Source organism: Tachypleus tridentatus, chromosome 13 (genome assembly GCF_004210375.1).
Source record: "Tachypleus tridentatus isolate NWPU-2018 chromosome 13, ASM421037v1, whole genome shotgun sequence".
Taxonomy (NCBI): Eukaryota; Metazoa; Arthropoda; class Merostomata; order Xiphosura; family Limulidae; genus Tachypleus; species Tachypleus tridentatus.
In genome coordinates this window covers 131,547,389-131,557,326 of record NC_134837.1, presented here as the reverse complement: position 1 = coordinate 131,557,326, position 9,938 = coordinate 131,547,389, and positions in this window count along the sequence as shown.

Below are 9,938 nucleotides of genomic sequence, written 5' to 3'. Positions count from 1 at the left end.
CACTAGTTCAAGGACGATGGAAAAATTGAAATTATATCTAATTTAATGGTAGAAAGTTAGTGAATTTCAACCGTTAGGATGAATCTAAACCGTTACAGCCCCGGCATGGCCAGGTGGTTAAGGCACTTGACTTGTAATCCAAGGATCGCGGGTTCGAATCCCCCGTCACACCAAATATGCTCCCTTTTTTAGCCTGTGGGCGTTATAATATCATGGTCAATCCAACTATTCGTTGGTAAAAGAGTAGCCCAAGAGTTGGCGGTGGGTGGTGATCACTAGCTGCCTTCCCTCTAGTCTGACACTGCTAAATTAGGACGGTTAGCGCAGATAGCCCTCGTGTAGCTTTATGCGAAAGTCAAAAACCAAACCGAACCAAACCTTGTGTATAAAACTTGGAAAATTGTAATTTTTTATGACCTGATTACGTTTATCACGTTTCGCTACGTTATCTATAAAAGTGTGTGTAATGTCTACTTCGATAAGCTATAGAAAGACCAAATAAAGAACACAAATCAAGCAGTTGTCTTTTATCTTTTGTGTTGTTCTTTGGTATAAACTTTTAGGTAAATAGGTTAAAAACATATATGTTTTAATGTTGTCATGGTAATGCTCCTTAAGAACCAAAAGGATTAGTCTCTTGATTAGCCTGCTTCGGTATTAATCTTTTCATAGTGCTGTTTCCCGATGTTAGATTTGACGTCAGTCGAATTAGAAGTTCTTTATTGTCTAATTCTGCCATCTGGTGGTAAGAATTAATACTGGGAAGCTACTATTGTTATTTGTCTTCTCGCCTTTTGATTGTCGCTCAGAAGGCGTGGACTTGACAGGCTTTCGAGCAGCGATCAAACGCTGAGGAGATCTGATACCACAAGTTTATCTCCTAACACTAATCCATCACAGGTAACCTGAAGAGATGTGATACTATAAGTTTATCCCTAACACTAACACATCAAATGTACTTTGAAGAAATCTGATACCAGTACTTCATCCCTAATACTAATCCATCACAGGTATGCTGAAGAGATCTGATATCACCAGTATATTTGGAGAATGATCCATCACAATTACGCTGAGGAGATCTGATACCACTACTTTATCCCTGACAATAATCAGTCACAGGTACCATAAGGAAATCTGCTAACACAAGTTTATCCATCACAGATATCATGAGGAGATCTGGCCCCACCTCTTTATCCCTAACATTAATTCATACTATTTATAGAAATGGTTGAAATTTCTTTCCGTGGTAAGAATCGGGGTATATAACGCTGAAATTCGTGGCTCGATACCCAAACTGGACACAGTTCATAGTCAATCGTATATCTTTGCGCTGACACATGGAGAAAATTTCCACGAGTAATTGCGTCTGTTTTAACATAATATCGATTGTAGAGAGTGAAATATTAAGAAACTCTATCACAACATTCATAGACAGAAGTTCCAATACATTTCGTCAGTGGGCAGCACAATATATATAAAACACTATCAAACAAAACTGGAATGTATAGCGTATGGCACAATGCCATCAAATACAAACTAAATCACCTGCAAATAAATCCCACGATAGTTAAATGGATTTCAAATTTCTTAACCAATAGAACAGCACAAGTAAAAGTCAATAAAACTATATCCAAATCATTTAATATAACTGCAGGAGTGCCCCAAGGATCAGTCCTCTCTCCACTTCTATACATAATTTTCGTCAGTGACATACCTTTTCCAAAACTAACATACACACACAATTCATAATACGCAGACGACATCGCTATCTGGAACACCTCCAGAAACCCAGTGATGGCCATGTCTCGCGTACAAGAATCACTAAATAACATCTCAACATGGAGCAACAAGTGGAGAGTCGTGTTAAATCCAACGAAAACACAAGCAATCACCTTCTATAGGAAATTAAAGAAGCAAAGAAATAATCTAGAAAAAATAAAACTATCACTCGGAAACACAACCATTAACATGAGCAAAAACATCACATTCCTTGGCATCACTTTCGACACAAAACTAACATGGAAAAAACATATAAACAATATACACTCATCAATCAGAAAGGATTTCACATCTAATGACTATAACTGGTAAACAATCGAAATGCTCACCAAACACCATTATGCAAATATACAAGGCTTACATCCGTCCACTAATAGAGTGCGGATGTCAAGTAACATACAATATGTCAAACAACACACTCCAGAAAATCCAAGTTCAACAGAACAGAATATTAAAATCTGCATTCAGCCTACCATCATTCACGCCAACAAATTATATACATCAAATTAGCAATTTACCAACAATAAGAGATAGAATAACGGAAATATCACTTAAATATTATCTAAAAGCAGAAAATAGAAACAAACTAACGGCATCACTACACAAATTATCCAGTGCACCAACAAAATACATTTTACCTTACAACATATTTCAAGAATCACAAATTACACAACAAAGTATGTAAATAAATAAACCCATGTCATTAACATGTATTCCTTTTTTTTTCAGATACCGGGCACACGACAGGCAAAACTTTCGGCGCTTGTCCTGTGAAAGTGGGTTTTCTCGGGGCACTCCCGTTTCCCCCCACAGCAAAAAAACTTAGGCATTGGATTTCTAGATCCCAGGCAACTTTATTGCCAGACCCTGAATCGTGTCGTTTGATCTGATTTGAATTCTATTCATGAATTGTATTCATGTTCACATTTGCTTGACTTCTTCCTTTCGGGACAGGTCTCGGCCTTTCTTTCCGGTGCTGCCTTTGCCTCCACCCAAGACAATATTTAGAGAGACATCCTCACCCAAAGAGTTAAAAAAATAATAATAATTAATTTAAAAAACAACAAAAAAAACAACTTATTCCTAATAACAATTCACGAAAGGGGACGAAGAGGAACCACAACGTTCCTGAACACCCCAGTTGGAGAAAGAACTCTTCTGATTTCTCTCTCTCTAAACTAAACCCCTGCCACGTTAGTTCGTTTGTTCTGGAATGTATCTTTGGTCGTTTCGACCTTGAATGAACACAAGAAGCGCGAATCGTCGGAAAGAAAATATAACTAAATAAAACGCTATGGTAATTGGTAAAATCAACAACAAAGGAAACTGACGAGGAAAACTGTATTATAATCAAAGCTTTTAGAAATACTATTATAGAAAAAGTCAGAATTTATTTCCAACTTTCCCAAGCTGAATTTCGTTTCATAGTTACTCAAAAAAAACACCAAAAAACTATTATATTCTTATATTAGTACGAATGTGTAAATAATTTTATTCTATCTCCTTCATACATAAATAAGTGTAAAAGCAATTAGATTACGCATGTGTGTAAAAAAGGTCGATTCTGTCGCATATATATATATGTATGTATATGTATATATATAATTAGCTCAATATAGGTCGATTCTGTTTGTACATACACACATATATATACATAAATGACCGAACATACGTTAATTATGTGCTTTATCTATACATATATGTGTAAAAATAGATTGATTTTCTTTGTTGTAGTTGAGTGTAAGCTTCTTCTCGCTGGTGTAACAGTTGAGGAGTAAGGACAACATATAACTCCTACATAGTGTTACGCGGTTATCCAAAACAACTACCCAACAATTAATTTGAAATCTTTCTTCCCCAAAACTACTGATCATAACTAATGTCTTGTTTTAATGTTTTGCATTTAATCTATTAAACTCTGAATTACTTGAATCGTCAAGATACAACACGTTGTATTTCTATATATTTAAAAATCGATCAAAATTTACTTTGTACATATCCTTTGTTGTCTTGTATTTTAATGTTCCCTCCCCAGGTGGAACAGCGGTGAGTCTACGGATTGACAATGGTGAAATCCGAAGTTCATTTCTCCGCGATGAACACAACAGACAGTTCAATGTAACATTGCTCTAAAACAAAATAATCTAAAATATGCGCACATTTAACGCCCCTTGCGACAGTTATATAAAAGTGGAAGTCAAATAAATGGTCAAAGCCTAATTAGTTACCATGCAGGGCTGTGGACCCAAGTTTCAATTATTTGTTCCCTTTTCCACATACACACACACACAAAATAAAGATAGTAATGGCTAACGCAGAGAGTCCTTTTGTGGGTTTTCGCGAATATCAGAGAGAAAGAATATCAGTCCTCATGTTAGTTTTCAGAAATATCAGAAACAAACACTATCATAAAGCCTATAACTTCTACTAAACATTAGGCCTTTTGATAAGAGTATTCATACCTGAGTATTTAAAAAGTCTCAGAATTTCTAACCATAAATAAAATGTAAGTTTGGTATTAACAGTAAGTTACAATTCCACAATTTCTAGCTATAGATGACTAAAATAGTTTTGTTTCACGTTTATCCACTGATGTATATTAACACTTTTCTATTACGTTTAGCCATAGGTGAATAGAATAATTTCGCATTTATTATAGATGAATAGCATCTTTTGCTGTAGATGAATAGAACAGTTCTATATTATATTTATCTATAGACATATCGTAGTAGTTTCATATTATCTTTAGCCATAGATGAAACGAACAGCTTTTTATTATACTAAATGAATTACCCAAACCTGCACAGGTGTCTAAATTACTTGAAATATGTATTTAACAGCATAGTGAAATTACTTTTAAAATCATTTATTTAAAAAAATCAACATTCATAACATTCTATGTTTTATCTAAACCTTTGATTTTCAAAACAAAAGTTACACAATCTAAACTAATGGTTCTTGGTATATTACACTGGCTGTTCCTCCTTCTTCTGACAAAATAAACAGGTTTTGATGATATCGAATCCTTGAACATCCTACACAGAACTGACAATGTGAAAAGCAAGACTCCAATAATCTTTTACCTTGTGCCTTATTAACTAGCGTTGAAAAACAAAAGATTGTAACTGCGAATTGGAGCATTCTAAATCCATAGAACTTATCACTTGAGAGCGAAAAAAATTCTTGAAATGAAGACATTTCCACCCCTTTGACATAACCATTTGTAACTGCTGCTTCAACAATATTTGGTAGTATAGTGTTAACAACTAAATTTGTGGCATTATATAATCTTGAAAGATCAAGATTTTTTAACATTACTAGTGAACCAACCTTTAATATCAGAACGCGACCTGGCATTCCTGGTTGGTAAAGAGAATTTAGGAGGTCAGTTAGTAATATATAGCATCAATTGTAACTGGAATACTAACAGTTGAGCTGTATGTGGGCGAATTCCTATCCAGGAATTTTTTGCAATAATTGATGATTTATGTCATGAACAGTATCATTGTGAGATACAAAAATTGCTCTTTCAAAGAACCATTAATAATTTTGACAAATATTAAGGAACACCTATTCTATTAGGTCATCTGTATTCTTAACTAAGTTACCACATTCGTCTAGAATAACAATGTAGTTGTTTATTTGGAAACTTTCCAACACTAACTTAAAAATAAATTTCTGAATTAAAGTTTACTTTTATATCACTGAAGTTTTTACAAAAAAAAAAAAACAGAAAAGAAAAATAAATCACAAATTAACATGTATTTCACGCGTTCAACATATACAAAATTGTTGGCATAGCAACACTATATGGATAGATACTTTTGCTGCTAAGCGATGATGTATAGTGTCGAGTACTGTTAATAGGAGCGTGGCACGAAGATAAAAACTGAGTTAGAAGCCAAAATTAAATTTTGTGGGAAAATGATGGGAACTTTCCCCCTTCACGTTACTCCTGGGGATCGTTTAGTGGTGATCGGTGAGAGAGTAAGCGAGAAATTAGCGGACAAACATACAATTTCAAATTTACATATATAGATTTATTCATAGATGTATAGTAACAGTTTCATATTATCTTTAGCTTTTCATGAATAAATCAATTATGTATTTATCCACAAATGATTAGAAAGTTTCGTATTATATTTATCCACAATTTCGCATTTACTCACGATATAAATAAATAGTAATAAGTGAACCAAGTCTGACATAATTCAATAACAAGTAATTAATAAAACACGTAGCCATAACTTTCTATAATCTGTTAGAAACATTTTAATAGAGCAAACTGTCTTTGTCAGTAACTTTCTCGAATAAAATGTGTTGCCTTAAAAAAATAGCAACAGTTTCGTGTAATTTTTTCTTTATTTCGACAAAACTACAGCTTGGTTCAAGAACGCAAGCAAGTATTAAAACATTACACATGAAAGGTACAACTCTCACCAGTTACTATGTTTCCATTATTTTTAATAATTTTCATTTGGCTTAAAGTTGCAGCCCGACATGACTAAGTGGCTAAGGCACTCAACTCGTAATCCGAGGGTCGCGGGTTCGAATATCCCTCACATCAAACATGCTCACCCATTCAGCCGTGGGGGCGTTACATTATGTGACGGTCAATCCCACCATTCGTTGGTAAAAGAGTAGCCCAAGAGTTAGCGGTTGGTGGTGATGACTAGCTGCCTTCCCTCTTGTCTTACACAGCTAAGTTAGTAAATGACTATCTCAGATAGCCCTCATGTAACTTTGCGCGAAATTCCATCAAACAAAGCTTAAAGTTAACCTATTTTACGAAACATGTTTTACACATCCCGGATTAATTGACGTTTAATATGAGAATAGGCGTCACTAATTTCTCGAGTATTCGCATAAATTAATTTCTAATGTGCGGATAAGTGTCACTAATTTCTCTAGTAATTGGTATAAATTAATTGGTAACATACTGACAGATATTGCTCCTTCCCGAATATTTCTTATGAAGTAACCTATGGCATAATGATAGGTGTCATCCATCCACGTGAATTCTTTATCTTTTCCTAACCATTTTCAATACAACCTTTCTAAAATATAGTGGAATAATAAAAAGAAAAAAACCCTACTGCTCATACAAAGAATTTCTTAAAATTTGAATCTTTAATATTTTTACAAGCCTACAATGGTTATTGAAGAATTATCTGTTTTATACACTCAATGTTACTTGAGACCCGACATGGCCAGATGGTTAGGGTGCTCGATTTTCAGTCCAAGAATTACAGGTTTGAATTTCCGTCCCATCAAACATGTTTATCCTTCTAGCCGTTTGGACGTTATAACGTGACAATAAATTTCACTATTCATTCATAAAAGAGGAATCCAAGAGGTGGCAGTGGATGGTAATCACTAGATGTCTTCCCTTTAGTCTTAACTGCTAAATTAGGGACGACTAGCGCAAATAGACCTTGTGTATCTTTACGCGAAATTCAAAAAATAAAGTGTTTGTTGAAGACAGATGTAATGCAATCTATTAATAACATTAAAATATAAGGAAACATTTAAAGTAGTTATTACACTCGTTAACGAACGGCGTACATTCCTGATTTTTTACTCATTTTTCATTTTTCAACTTTAGTTTTATTTAATCAAAGTCTTTCACTTTAGATAGTTTAAATAAATGTAAAATACATAATACTCACCGGTTTCGGACGCCTAGGTTCTGCAGGGTAGAATATACTATTCATAGATTTAAATTCTACAGGGGCAACAATAACTGGAAAAATAAAATTGGTAATACATATGTATATTCAAAATTAAGGAACTAAATATGGTAATCCTCGAAAGTTTCATGTTTAGTATAATAGTTAGGTCAACATTAGGTGCAGGATGAGTACCTTTAACAATGTTTCCATCGGACAACACCTTCATTAGTTAGAAATTATTATTTCTCTAATTAACACTACTTAATAAATCAAACATAATAAGCTAGTAATATCACATTTTGTTTCGATAAGAACTCAACTACAATGTCGAAAATTTTTTGCAAAATAACGAGTAATGAAAATTTGGGACCAATCTTGCTTATTTGGTCATTAGTTTGACATTTTAGCACCTACTGTGACAAACATTTTAGATAACACTAATTTGTTGTCGATGTAGGGCATTGCAGACAGAAAGAGTACGCGCGTATGTGAAAAAGTTTGTTTTTTTTTGGAATTTCGCACAAAGCTACTCGAGGGCTAACTTTGCTAGCCGTCCCTAATTTAGCAGTGTAAGACTAGAGGGAAGGCAGCTAGTCATCACCACCCACCGCCAACTCTTGGGCTTCTCTTTTACCAACGAAGAGTGGGATTGACTGTCACATTATACGCCCCCACGGCTGGGAGGGCGAGCATGTTTAGCGCGACGCGGGCGGGAACCCGCGACCCTCGGATTACAAGCCGCACGCCTTACGCGCTTGGCCATGCCAGGCCCATGTGACAAAGACGAACATCACAACGATGAAATTAAGCTATTGGTCTGAGCTACATGTTTGACACGCGTTTTAGAAGTACTGGGAGCCTCATCACAAATTTTATAGACATTATAGAATACAAATACACACATAACAAGAGTAATCAATATTCAAGAGTATTAGCCACGTCCTAGAGGTTAATATTTTAGTCAGGCATGATACTGTGCTCACAGACTACAAACTGATTGACCTCAGAAGAAGCTGTGTTTAGTCTTTACTGATACCATTGGCTCGAGCCAACTGAACTAATTAAAAATTAACAATGTTCACCGCTTCCCATTCTCTACTGATCAACCATTCATCGGGATTTAGATCTATATGGGTCTGGAAGGGTCAGGGGCAAGCTTGACCATTTCCTCATTCTGCCCAGGTGTTATGGGTGCGCTGTCAAATGTTAAACGTGAAATAAACGAGGGCATTGATTTTACTAAAGTTTATAGCATGAATTCAATACTCCAATCAGGGCCATTTAGAAACGGTTATCATTTACATTGGGATAAACTCACTTTTAATAGTCCATATATTCCAATGTCGTTCTCATGTTTAGCCTATACGATGTATGTATTTACATATATACTTCATTAATACATTATTTTATAAACTACAAAAATGACATTTACAGTTACTACAGAAAGTGTTCGTACCCCTACATCCCGAGTGGCTTTTTGCTCATAACTTAAAAAGTATCACGATTAGGCTAATAGAAGTATTACATATTATAAATATTATACTAACACACATCTACATAAATTGTTATGTAAATTAAACGATAAATAAACTGTTTATAAACAAATAACTAAAAATAGGAGGAGCAGAAAGTGTTCGTACAGATCAGAACGCGTGAAAAAAACTGATATTCCCCTAAAAATGTTCTTTAGTTTGGCGAATAAACTACATTATACCATTCCAGAACTAGACACTTAGTTCATAATTATTGGAATTTAGCCAGCAAAAAATGTACTTCCGGCAATTTAGCGCCGTATCCATCATTATCTGCAAGGTCACCATGGCGAACAGGAAACAATTGTCCAATGATTTAAAAAACCGAATTATTGTAATATAAAAGTCTCGTGTGTCTCTTTCCGGTATTGCTACACAACTTATTGTGCCGAAATCTACTGTTAAAAGCATAATTGCCAAGTTTAAGCTCACAGTATCAACTGCTAACCTCCCTTGTTCCGGACGCCCCACCAAAATTCCAGAGAGAACCAAGAGGAAGGTTCTCAGAGAAGTTAGTAGGAACCCTCGTTTAACACGTAATGACATACAGAAACTGGTAAAGGAAACTGAGGTTGAAGTAAGCACTTCTATAGTTACAAACATGTTACGCTCTTCTAGGTTCAAAACATGCCGTCCTCGTATAACTCCATATTTAAAGCCTGTTCATTTAGAAGCACGATTGAGGTATGCAAGAAAGCAAGTAGATAAACCCTTTACCTATTGGAAGAGTATTCTTTGGTCAGACGAGACTAAAATCGAGCTTTTCGGCCACAATGATGTTCGCTGTATTTTCCGTAAAAAGGGGGAACAAAATCTTCCAAAGAACACCGTCCCTACAGTTAAACATGGAGGTGGCTCGATCATGCTATGGGGTTCCTTCAGCTCTTCTGGTGTAGACAGACTTCACCACGTCAACGGAATCATGAAAAAACAAGAGTACGTTGGTATATTCGGC